This window comes from Hordeum vulgare, chromosome 1H (genome assembly GCF_904849725.1).
Source record: "Hordeum vulgare subsp. vulgare chromosome 1H, MorexV3_pseudomolecules_assembly, whole genome shotgun sequence".
Taxonomy (NCBI): Eukaryota; Viridiplantae; Streptophyta; class Magnoliopsida; order Poales; family Poaceae; genus Hordeum; species Hordeum vulgare.
The window spans coordinates 281,764,310-281,777,922 of record NC_058518.1 but is presented as its reverse complement, the minus strand read 5'-3'; positions in this window follow the sequence as shown (position 1 = coordinate 281,777,922).

Here is a 13,613-nt window from a genome sequence, read left to right as displayed (position 1 = left end):
CGACCAACGAAGACAAAGCTCCATAGGAAGAACTGAGGAAAATGACTCAATTCTACAACATTTGCATATGCAAGGGTCACAAAAAGAGGGCCACTTGCCCACAGAGAGGTGATTTGCGAAAACAGGTGAGGAAGGAGGCGAAATGCAGCAACTATGGAGCAGGTTGTCACAGGAAAAACATTTGCACTAATCCCATGGGCGTGAAGTTGTCAGTGGACCCTCAGTATGAGTTTTTCCATGTTAACACTAGATCAACTAAATGCAGTTTTAGTCGTTTGGCTGTAGACTCTATTTGTCTTTTTTATATTATTGTTTCAATGTACACCGTGTTAAACATATGATACCGACCAGGTTTAGGAGATATCGTATATACATAGAGTTAGAGATAGATAGAGATAGAGATAGGTGGTTGTTTAAACAGACTTAGCTTATCTTATCTCCTTCTTTCTTCTCCTTCAAGATTGTATCTCCAAATCTTGTACGCATGGTCAGGTTTGCACCCTGGCTATATAACACACAATCGTCTATGTTCCATCGCACATGGTAATCAGAGCCTTCCTACTTCCCATCTAGCTACCCTCGACTCCGACCGGCCGAAACCATGTCTTCCTCCTCCGGCGCTTCTCACCCTAGCCTTAGTGGGCAGGTGATAGAAAAACGCTCCCGCACGAATTACATGCTATGGCACACACAGATCACGCCACAGTTGCATGGCCCCGGTGTCTTCGGCTACGTCGACGGCACAGCGCCGGAGCCGGCCAAGCTTCTCATCCTCAAAGACAAAGACGACAAAGAGAACTTCGAGCCCAACCCTCCCGACCCTCTTTGGGTTAGGGAGGATCAGCAGGTGCTTGGCTACCTGCTGAGCAACCTCTCCAAGGAGGTGCTCGTCATGGTGACCACTGTCACCACGGCGTAGGCGCTTTGGACGACGCTGGCGAGCATGTACTCGTTGCAGTCGCTGAACCGCGTCAACAACATCCGTACCTCGCTCATCAACGCACAGAAGGGTACCCAGTTCGCCGCTGCCTACTTCGCCTCCATGAGGGGCCTTGCTGACGAGTTGGCCGCAGCTAGCAAACTCATCCAGGATGAAAAACTCATCTCGTACATGCTGGACCTGGACTACCAACCCTTGGTCTCGGCCTTAGATGCCCGTGTCAGCCCCGCCTCCCTCGATGAGATCTTCTCCATGCTCAGCAATTTTGATCAATGCATGGCGCAGTTCCATGGCGCAGGCGGCAGTACCTTCAAGTCTTCTGCAAACACCACTTCTCGTGGCTGTTGTGGTGGCTTTTGCTCTCATGGCGCTGCCCGGGGCAGGGGCAAGTCCAACCGCGGTGGTGGTGGCCGCTCCAACAACCCGGGTTGCCGCGGTGGTGGCTCGAGCCGAGGACGCCCTGACATGCCTCCCTGCCAAATCTGTGGCAAGCCGGGCCATACACCCAAACACTGTTGGTACCGCAATGATGAAGATGAAGATGACTCCCAAGAGGATGACAAGGTTGCTGCGGTGGCCGATCGCTCCTATGGCATCGACACCAACTGGTACGTCGACAGCGGAGCCACCAAACACATCACCAACGAACTCAAGAAGGTGACGATGAAGTAAAGGTATTGTGGAAAAGATCAAATCCACACAGCCAGTGGAGAATGTATGCAAATAGCTCACATTAGTTATTCAATCTTTAGTACCCCTCGTCGCAAAATTCACCTCAAGAAAATCTTGAATGTCCCTAGCGCTGCCAAAAATCTTCTTTATGTTCATCGTATTGCCATTGACAACCATGTCTTCCTTGAATTTCACCCCTACTTGTTTTTGATCAAGGATCAGGCAACGAAGAAAATCCTGTATCGAGGTAGATGTGTTCGAGGACTCTATCCGTTGATTCTGGCATATTCAAGATTCAATAAACAGGCTTATGGTGTTACCAAGCTTTCGTCAACAAGGTGGCATGATAGACTAGGGCATGCTTCTTTTTCTTTAGTAGAAAGATTGCTTAGGAAAAATAAAGTCCCGTTTGTTGGTCAGCATAATGAAACTATTTGTGATTCCTGTCAAAAAGCTAAGAGTCATCAATTGTCGTATCCTATATCCACTAGTGTTTCTACCAAGCCATTGCAACTTATCTTCTCTGATGTTTGGGGTCCAGCCCCTAACTCTGTTGGTAGGCATACATACTATGTCAATTTCATTGATGATTGCAGTAAGTTCTCCTGGATCTATCTCCTCCAGAAACGATTCGATGTGTTTCAAGTTTTTCAAAACTTTCAGGCCCTTGTTGAACGCAAGTTTGACAGCAAAATCATTGCGATTCAATCCAATTGGGGGGAGAGTATGAGAAAGTAAACTCCTTCTTCCAAACCCTCAGCATTTCACATCATGTGTCATGTCCTCACGCACACCAACAAAACGGGTATGTCGAGCGAAAGCATAGGCACATCGTTGAGGTTGGCCTTGCTCTTCTTGCAAGAGCCTCAAAGCTTCTCAAATTCTGGGATGAAGCTTTTCTCATGGCTGTTCACATCATCAATAAGCTTCCTAGCCGTGTCATCAATAGTGAAACTCCATTAGAAAAACTTCTCCATGAAAAACCAGACTACAAATCTCTTCGTGTTTTCGATTGTGCATGCTGGCCGAATCTTCGTCCCTACAATAATCGCAAACCAATGTTTCGCTCCACACAATGTGTCTTCCTTGGCTACAGTCCTCGGCACAAAGGTGTCAAATGCTTAGACGTCTCTACAGGTCATGTTTACATATCTCGCGATGTTGTGTTTGATGAAACCAAATTTCCTTTTGTTGATCTCCATCCCAACGCCGGTGCACTCCTTCGTCAAGAGATTCTTCTCTTACCATCGCATCTCACTGGTTTTGATCAAGCGGGAAAGAGTATTGATGATCAATTGTTGTCTACTCCTACTAATACCCTGCATGATAATGGTGTTGATGAAACAGGGACGGGGACGGTCTTCCGGCGCGGTCCAGCACGACGTGCACGACGCTGCAACGAGGGGAAGCTCGGGGAGGCCGGCGGCGGTTGCCTCGGGCCCAGATGGGCTCGGGCAGGCCTCGAATGGGCTTCGTCGGCCGGTGGCGCTGGGGAGGAGAGAGGAGGCAGGGAGGCGGCTAGGCTTAGTGCGGAAATCGAGTCACAGGTGGGAGAAGGCCAGATTAAGTAGGTGGGGCTGTTTAAATAGGGAAGGGGGCTAGGTTTAGCAGTTTTTCGCCCCGGTTTCAACCGAACGATCAGAATCGAATGATCTCGAACGCAGGACGGGCTAAGTGGCCGTGTAGAGTAGGTTAGCCGGAGATGAGAGGGAAAATGGCACCTGGCAACGTAATTTTAAAACACCAAAAAACGTCCGACGATAGACTGAACACGGTGCCGCTAAGGTCGACCGTTCGGGTACCAGACGGACTCCGATTGCGATGAAATTTGACAGGCGGCCTACCTATAACTAAATAAGACCGCACGCCAAGTTTCAACCCAATCAGAGAAAGTTTTTTACACACTTTTTAAAACAGGTTTTGACGATGCCGCGGGCGCGTGTGAGTGTGGTCGGGCTCAGAATGGACAAAAACGAGAACCGACAACTAATAACGGATGCAAGTTTGAAAACTGGCGGCAACAGGATGCCGATGCAATGCAGATGATGCGCATGATGCGATGATGATGCGACAAATAAAATAAATACACGACGAAAACGGAATAAAAGGGGAATATTCTGGAACGTCGGTCTCGGGCTATCACAACTCTCCTACACTACAAGAGGATCTCAACCCGAGATCCAAGAATGAAAGGGGAAGAGGATGAGAAAGCAAGAGGTAAAACTTAATTGCTTCTTGACAACCGAGTGAAACCAACGATCTTTAAGGTTGCAAAGAGATGAGGAATGAAATGAGAAACAAGCAAGAATTCAGAGAAAATTTCGGCAGCACTTCGGTAGGAAAAGGGGACAAAAATTCGATAAGATAGGAAAACTAGACAAGATTCATAACAAACAACTAAATAGAACAAGGCAACACCATGATCTCGGTAAAACAACATGATTGACCCAAATGAGCAACATCACCACCAGTCTGGAACAAGAGAATATAAACTAGATCTTGGAAAGAGGTAACAAAGAAGACAATGAGAACTACTAACACCAGAGTCTTGAAGAACACCTTGCTACTGCAACAAAAGACCTTCCAACGGCGCCAGAAACACGTGCTGACGGGAGACTATTCTTGTCTTGATAATCCTTAGCAATGGCACCAGGAATCCTTCTGCTACGGCTATGCCTTTAGGGACTTCCTAGGAGAATATGCAAAGGATTCCCCCGTGGACTTGGAGCCTTGCATTGGTGTTCCCTCGAAGCGGAAAGGGTGATGTAGCACAGCGGTGGTAAGTATTTCCCTCGGTTTTGAGAACCAAGGTATCGATCCAGTGAAGGAGTGTCACAAGTACGTGCACAAACACACAAAACTTGCTCCCAACGCTATGAAGGGGCTGTCAATCCCTTATAAATTGTTTGCCAAGTGAGAACTGAAAGCAACAAAGTAACAAAGCAAAGTAAAAGCGAAAGTGGAAACGATAGGTGTGAATAGACCCGGGGGCCGTAGTGTTTACTAGTGGCTTCTCTCATGAAAGCAAGTAGACGGTGGGTGAACAAATTACTGTCGAGCAATTGATAGAACCGCGCAAAGTCGTGACGTCATCTATGGCAATGATTATATGTATAGGCATCAGGTCCAAAACAAATAGATTGATACTTTCTGCATCTACTACTATTACTCCACACATCGACCGCTATCCAGCATGCATCTAGTGTATTAAGTCCAAAAGAACAGAGTAACGCCTTAAGCAAGATGACATGATGTAGATGGACAATCTCATATCTACGACAAATCCCATCTTGTTACCCTTGATGGCAACTACACGATGTGTGCCTTGCTGCCCCTACTGTCACTGGGAAAGGTCACCACATGGTATGAACCCAAAACCAATCACTTCTCCCATTGCAAGAATCATAGATCTAGTTGGCCAAACAAATCCCAAGACTCGGAGAGACTTACAAGGATATCAAATCATGCATATAAGAAATCAGCAAAGACTCAAATATATATCATAGATAATCTGATCACAAATCCACAATTCATCGGATCTCGACAAACACACCGCCAAAGAGGATTACATCGGATAGATCTCCATGAAGATCATGGAGAACTTTGTATTGAAGATCCAAGAGAGAGAAGAAGCCATCTAGCTACTAACTACGGACCCGTAGGTCTGAAGTGAACTACTCACGAGTCATTGGAGGGGCGATGATGTGGATGTAGAAGCCCTCCAACTCCAAAGTCCCCTCCGGCAGGGCATCGGGAAGGGTCTCCAGATGAGATCTCGCGGAAACGGAAGCTTGCGGCGGCGGAAAAGTGTTTTCGTGGATTCCCTATTTTTTTCTTTATTTTAGGGAATATATAGGCGAAGGAGCTAGGTCAGGGGGGCGCCAGGGAGGCCACAAGCCTGCTAACCGCCGCCCCTTGGTGGCGGATACCGGGCTTGTGGCCCCCCTGTAGCTCTCCTGCCTTGGCCCCTAAGCCCCCTGATCTTCTTCCGTTTGGGAAAAATTTATTTCGGGGATTTTATTCCGTTTGGACTCCGTTCCAAAATCAGATCTGAAAAGAGCCAAAAACACAGAAAAACAGGAATGGCACTTGGCAGTGAATTAATAAGTTAGTCCCAAAAAAGATATAAAAGGTACATAAAACATCCAAAGATGACAAGATAACAGCATGAAACCATCAAAAATTATAGATACGTTTGAGACGTATCACACCTTGAGATAAGAATTGATATCATGAGCCACTCCGGAAGAAGAATTCAGATCACTATGAACAAGAATAAGAATTATGTTATGCTTATCCTTTGTCAAGTTAAATTGATGACAAGCAACGGATTTAGCATACCACTTATTCTTCTATAACTGATTGAGGAGATATATGAGCATAAACTTGAAGAAGTCTTGGAGGAGACACCGGTAAGAATTGGATTGAATGGGGATATAACAAGAATGAATGGAGATACATGAGAGCGAAAAGATCATAATCCACCTGAGAGAAAACTTGAACAAGGCACCAAAATAATTGAGAGATGAACGAAGAGACAACAATTGAGAAGAATTTGAGGATGAAAGCTGAAAGCTGAGAACGAAGAATCTTCTAAAATGATGGCCTTCGAAGGATCGACAAATGAACACAACATTGAAATGCACCAGATAGATATGGAAGGAATACTCATGAATGACAACAATCCAAGATGATCCCACAAAGGTGAAATGATGACTCTTCAAAAGAATGGACCAAGATTGAGAGAAACACTCCTTCAGACTTCCAAGCTGAAAATGATGAGGAGAATATCACCAAGCATAACTGAGACACTCCGGAATACTGGAATGAAAGGTTGAGCCAAATATGACAATTAATTCAAATTGAACTTGGAGAAGGGATATGATTGATGAAATTCATACTTACGCCATAGTTGAAAAGAATTAAAGATCTCTGAGAAAAAATTTGGAAGAGCCAGATAAGATCTTGGGAAAAACCTGTGGGTTATGGGCCCACTCAAAGAAACCACCATTGAAAAGATTGCTCAAAAAGAGAGATATTGCACCGGTATAAAGAAAACTTGATGAGGTGACGCCCTCGAAATAATTGAAAGGATTGAAAACAAGAAAATTTGAAACATCATCAACACTCCGGCTAGAACAGAGATGGAATAATAACAAGAGAGGCTTGAATAAGAATTTCCAACATGGGAAGGAATTACAAGGACGAAAAGGATATGATGAACACAGATAGCTTGAACTGAACTCACTGGAAAAGAGAACAAAATGAAGAAATGATGAACTCGAACTCCTGAGAATCTTCACAAGGAATCACCGGACAAGAGAGAAAAGAACATATAGCGGAAGAAACAATGAAATGGAATGCACTTGGATGATAACCTAATCACTAAGGAAAGGGTGGGAGGGCGGGAAAAACAAAGAAAACTTGGGACAGATGAGACAACTCCGGAAAGAAAAGAGAGATTGATCTTGCAAATATTGGAGAGGATTGAATTCACTAAAGAGAAACACACCGGTTGAAAAAGAATTGATATGAAAACTCCGGTTGACAAGAATTGATAAGACAATTAATAAAGCAAAAGAATTAGCGCTCTCATAAAAATATGAGAACACAGATTAGGAAAGATCTAAAATCACAACTTGACATCGAAGCAACTCGAATTATCATATTCCAACAAACAAAGGATGAGGCTTATGAAACAAGCGAGAACAAATTCATGAGAGAGATTTTGTTCGATATTTTCGTGGACACGATCGCACGGGCTTGATCCTTACAGTAGCCATCCTGTGCAAGGCAGTGCACACGACATACGAAGTGTCCCTGAGTCGTAGCAAGCTACAAGGACTCATTAAGACACAACGAGAACCAATGTAAGTCGACCGTGAACAAACGAATCCACTAGACGTCAAACCCCAACCTAACATCATGCATTTGTTGGAAGATTGTCCTATAAGTAACTACTTGAATTCCCACCTAAGAACTCCCGAAATTTTTGGTCATGCAATCTGGTCCACGGATAAAAGGAGTAATATATCACACAACACCTATACTAATCCGTCCAGTGTATCACATCCGTCAACACATAACCAGAATCTCGGAACTTCATCTATCTCAAACACTCGTAATCACAATGATACAAAGTATGGCGATACATCCGGAACTCTCTGCACCAGTACTGGGGAAGCCAGACTCCTCTCGCCACTACTAGTATTCAAGCAATTTCGAACATCCTTCGTCCTGAGATACTAAGAAATCTGAATGATAGCGATGTGCTCAAGAATTCCCTGGATCTCAACTCCTCGGAAGAAATCAAGTCAGACAGGAGGCACCAACTTAGAACTCTGTCACATCGACATCATATGGATTCCAAAAATATCCGCGTGATCCTAAAAATTTTTGAGTGAGAAGAGGAGTAGAATAAATTATTACGTCATGATTCCTCACCAGAGCATAGAAGAGGAGAAAAAAGAATCCTAATCTCCGATATATAACTAGACTCAAAACAGTTTTTTACTAGACTCGACACGGCCAAGTTTGATCAATCAAGGGGGCTCCTAGGTCGGTACTGCTCTGATACCAACTTGTAACGCCCAGGATGCGATCCTATCCTTATTTAGGCACGAGGGCCTCGACAGGGATAGAAGCACATCTCGTCATTTCGCAAGAACGGATGTCGTTACAAGTACAAGTACTGAAGAGAAGAGTATATGGAATTGGCTTACACTCGTCACAAGCTACATCAGAGTCACATCAGTACAATACATAAATATCATGAAGAAGAGCAGGGTCCGACTACGGAGGAAAACAAACGAGAAAAGAAAACGACATCCATCCTTGCTATCCCAGGCTGCCGGCCTCGAACCCATCCTAGATCGATGAAGAAGAAGAAGAGGCAACTCCAAATGAACAATCAACGCGCTCGCATCAAGTAACCTTTACCTGTACCTACAACTGGTGTTGTAGTAATCTGTGAGCCATAGGGGACTCAGCAATCTCATTTCCAAAGGTATCAAGACTAGCAAAGCTTAATGGGTGAGACATGGTTAAGTGGTGAGGCTGCAGCAAGCGGCTAAGCATATATTTGGTGGCTAACTTACGAGTACAAGAATAAAGAGGGGGATGATCTACGCATAGCGGACATGAATTAGTGGTTATCAAATGAATGATCCTGAACACCTACTTACGTCAGACATAACCCCACCGTGTCCTCGATCGGAGAAGGAACTCGCGAAAGAGACAATCACGGTTACGCACTCAGCTGTCAAGTTTTAATTAAGTTAACTTTAAGTTATCTAGAACCAGTGTTAAACAAAGTTTCCATGTTGCCACATAACCGCGGGCACGGCATTCCGAAAGATTTAACCCTGCAGGGGTGCTCCAACTAGTCCATCACAAATTACCACAAGCCGCATAGAAATCCTCGATCACGACACTCGCGATCTCGTCGGATTCCTTAGTGAAAAACCTAAACTCTGAGATTACCCAAAGCAACACCAGAATCCCGATGCACAAGATATCTCGTAAAAGGTAAAACTAATCCAGCAAGGCCACCCGGTGTGTCGACGAACCCAATAGGAGCCGCGTATCTCGTTCTCACGACACACCGTCTATGCATAGTGGACGGTAGCCAAACGCTCGAGTTGCCCCGAGGTGGCACCGCCGACTGCTAGGTGGGTGGACCAACACTCATGCAGAGCACTGGCTCGGGGGTTGATTAATTATCCTCAGGGTCCAGAAAATCCCTATGCAATTTTATTAGGTTATTAGGTGAATGAAAACCAAAGTTGGGCCTTGCCAGACCAGCTTTAATCTAAAACGAATTATCAAGGGGGTCCCCATAACAACCGCGATCATGTTAGGAGCGCTCAGTTATGGAACATAACACCGGTAGCCGAAACTAAGGGGGCAAAGGTGGAACAAAACACCAGGCTAGAAAGGCCGAGCCTTCCACCTTTTACCAAGTATATAGGTGCATTAAATTAAATCTCTACTATTAAAGGAGTATCTGCCGTCGTGATGGTTCGACCTCGTTCCTTTTTTATTTTCCACGATCGATAAGAAAATCTGAGAACCAGCCCATCGATCCCCGTTTCCGCTCAAAAAGAAAAACGAGACAAACAGAACAAAAAACCAACCCCCACGAACCCACGTCCCACGCCCGACGCCCCCATACCTGATATCCCCCATGCCTTTGCCAACATCGAACCCATCTCTCCCCTCTCCCCTCTCCCGAAAATATTCGCCACCACCAAGACCCCAGACGCCACCTCGCCGGCCTAGATCTTGATCTACTACCGCCGCTCCACTCCTCCTCAGCCTCGTGGTTGAGGTGGCCGCAGTCCTGTCCCTGGACACTGCCGCTCCCCTGCTCGTCAGCCTCGTGGTCGTGGTGGTTCCAGCCGCCCTCTCTGCACGGTGCCCCTCCCTTTCCCGTCGCCAATTTCGTCTGTCACCCTCATGTTGGTCGTCGCCGCGCCGCCTCTGTACACAGACGCCCCACTATTCAGTTCCATGGGCCCTAATTGTTTGTTGAATTTCAGATAAAGATTGTGGGGCGTGAGAGCCATCATAGCTTGTGTCCGTTGAGGTCATTTTCTCCTTGATACATCAATTGGTAAGCTTCCGAGTAGCATACTCCCTTCAAGTTTTGATCTCCATAGAGTGGCCATGTACGTAAATGGCTTCTTTTCGCGTGGGTCATGTGCAGCCTGTAGATGGGCTTCTATTGTGCTGACGAGGGTGTTGTTGCTACTAATGAACCAGTTGAAATCCACAGTGAAGTGTATAATGTAGTAATGATCTTAATTATACGACCACTTTTACTATTTCTACATACATGCCTTATTACTCCGAACTTTTTGGGTATATCACACTTCTACTCTTTTTGGGTATGCACTTAATTTATGGGAGAGCTCCAAATTTTGGTAAAAGAACATACCAATCTTGAATCTTTAGAATTCAGACTGGTGAAGTACCTCTCGTTTTTAGTCAATTGGTAGTGAAGACAACCTTGCATATTTGACTCGTCACACATATGTCATATAATTATGACACTATTTTGGCTGGATATGTGATGATGCACTTGTGTCACCATTGTTGAAGTGGATTAACTTAGAACATAGTGTCATTTTTAGGCCGTTGGTAGTGAAACAACCATGATGACTTGGTACAGAGGTTGAGCGGATAGTTGTCATCGTGCAATTCAACAATGTATCGATCCCTCAAACATGAGCAACATTCCTTTGGAGTTGCTCGAAGCAAGATATGAAACATGTCATGCTCAATCTCAGGTTGTGCAATGGCTCGTCGGTCTGAAATGGATGATGCGCTCCAGTGGTCAAAACAGAAGAAGAAAGGCCATATGCAGTGAGTCTTGCTAGTTGTAGTCTTATATACTTAGCTGAGAAAACTAGAGGAAGCAAAGGATGAGATGGATTAGTAACAACTTGTCAACTATGTAATCTTAGTGTCAAGTGACAAGTGTGTAGGAGTATTTCGCTGGCATGTTTTTCAGTGGTGCGAGTGAGATTCTGAATTTGACCATTTATTAGTGTGAATTACGATCACAATTGATCAATTGATGCAAGATATTTTAATTTTATGTAAAAGCATTGGATCTGATGTATGCAAGCATCTGCCACTAGATCTCTTTCTATGTTTTGATCTCTTGTATGTTTCCTCCTAATAAATTGTTTGTATGAATAAAAACAGGCACACGATCCCACCAAGGAGATTACTTTGGTGCTTGAACTATTCCAAATTACTTCTATTTTTCAGAAGAACACGTATGTGTGTCCCGTCTACAAAAGCTTACACCTCAACAATGCAGAATTTATTTGTCGCATAAGGAAGGCGGCAAAAAGCATGTTTCCTCGACTTCTGGTTGTCTGACTTGTAGCTGGATGCTCCATTCATCGGTAAAATGGTTGATAGCCATTAGCTTAGAGAACATAAAAACTTTCCAACCGACTATCTTGTTTGTTTCCATTTACTTTGATTGATCAAATATTTCTGAGGGTGGTTTTAGTTTCATTTAGGCATTTACATTATCTTACAATGCTGTTTGTAAATAGTTTTTCAGGTTTGTTTGTATGCCATCTTGTCCGACGCTCGTCGCCATTCCCATGCCATAGAAAGAGTGAACTGGAATGTATCATCAGTTCGTCACCCATAAACAATGAAAACTGATGTGTTTTTTGTTCCTACAATGACTACCTTGGAAGTTGATTGTGCAATTCAAAAATATGTCTTGACCTTTTCTGGCCTCTACTTCATATTGATCTGCTACAAGGCATTGTGGTTTTTCCTGATTTAGACTATGTGGCTATATACCATCTACAATTTTTGGTTATTACCAATAGGTAGAACAGAACATGAACATGGGTGTTCGCAAAATATGGCGTGCTTCTAGATCCCAATTTGTGTTTGTGCTTGATCAATCATTTTCCTCGAGGTGCTTTGATCCTCTGTCGCGAGGAACCACAAAGGGTTGTTCTATTTCTCTCTAGGTAAGTGACTAAATGATTGTATTTATGTTACTTATTCTTATTGAACAAACAATGATCTGATACAAGACTTCTCCTTTTGTCATTGATTGAGAAGATAAACTCTTATACCATCTATTTCTTGTTTTTCTTTTCTGAATACAAAGATTCACTTCTAATGTGTTGAGAGCTACTTATGTATTTTTATTGTTGATGAATGACATGACCAAGGAGACACAGAGGAAATGCTTTATATATCAAGTCAAACATGCTGAAACTTCATAACGCTGCAGAGAAGTTAAGTAGAAGTACGATATTTGCATGAAATCTTTAGCTTCTAATTCACTATTTGTGTTGTTGGCAATGGTAATCACTCGATCTTTAAATTATGCAGCCTACCTAAAAATATTAACTCGGGTCTATCTTTTGAGTTTTTGATACAACGTAATAAACATTACCATTTTGACACAGTAAAAGGTACTACTTTATTAAAATATCTTTTATCGTATTTGTAGGATACTAGGATTTGTCCCTCATTCTCTTTCCAACATTTGGTGTTTTTCTGTGCCTCAAAGTAGACCTTTTTACAAGTTATCTCTTTTATATGTTAATGCTTTTTTTCTAACATGTATTCTCGAGTGATACTCATAACTTGTGTGTCTCTCTATGCAATGAGAGGAATGAAAATGTGATTGCATTCTTAATCTGATATTATGTAGCCTAACCATCATATGTGCTCTTATTTCTATTCTCTCGGTTGTGCGGTACATCTGGTCAGGGACAAAGGAGGCAATGGTGGCCAAAGCAACATCTTCACCACCTCGGCGCTCTAAATGTAGCATTTCGGCATCGAAAATTGGAACATGATGTAGTTGATGGGTTGGGGGTTTGGCAGCTCGGCATACTCAAGCTAGAGGCAGTTGCCCCATTATACATGTTTGTGTTCTCTTAGGCCACATTATAATTTAGTTATAACATGTAATTCATTTATCATGTAGATTGTACCATGAAATTATGAATCTTAATGTTTGCTTACTCTTCAGCACTTATTTGTGTTTTTGCTTGCAGATTTTGAATATTATTTAGTACTCCATCGGTTCACACATATAAGATGTTCTAACTATTTTTTGGATCATATGTATATAGCCACATTTTAGTGTGTTTGTTCACTCATTTCAGTCTGCACGTAGTCCATATTAAAATATTTGGAACATCTAATATTTGTGAATGGCTGGAGTACATTAGAGATCTTAATTTTTGCTACCCCCTATGATTTATATTAATCGTTGTACTAAATCAGTGACAATAAATATGGATTGGAGGGAATACACATTTAGGTTTGGATGGTAGTAGCAAGAAACTTAACTTTCCAACATTTCGTGTTTTTGTGTGCCTCAAAGTAGACCTTTTTACAAGTTATCTCTTTTATATGTTAATGCTTTTTTTCTAACATGTATTCTCAAGTGATACTCATAACTTGTTTGTCTCTCTATGCAATGAGAGGAATGAAAATGTGA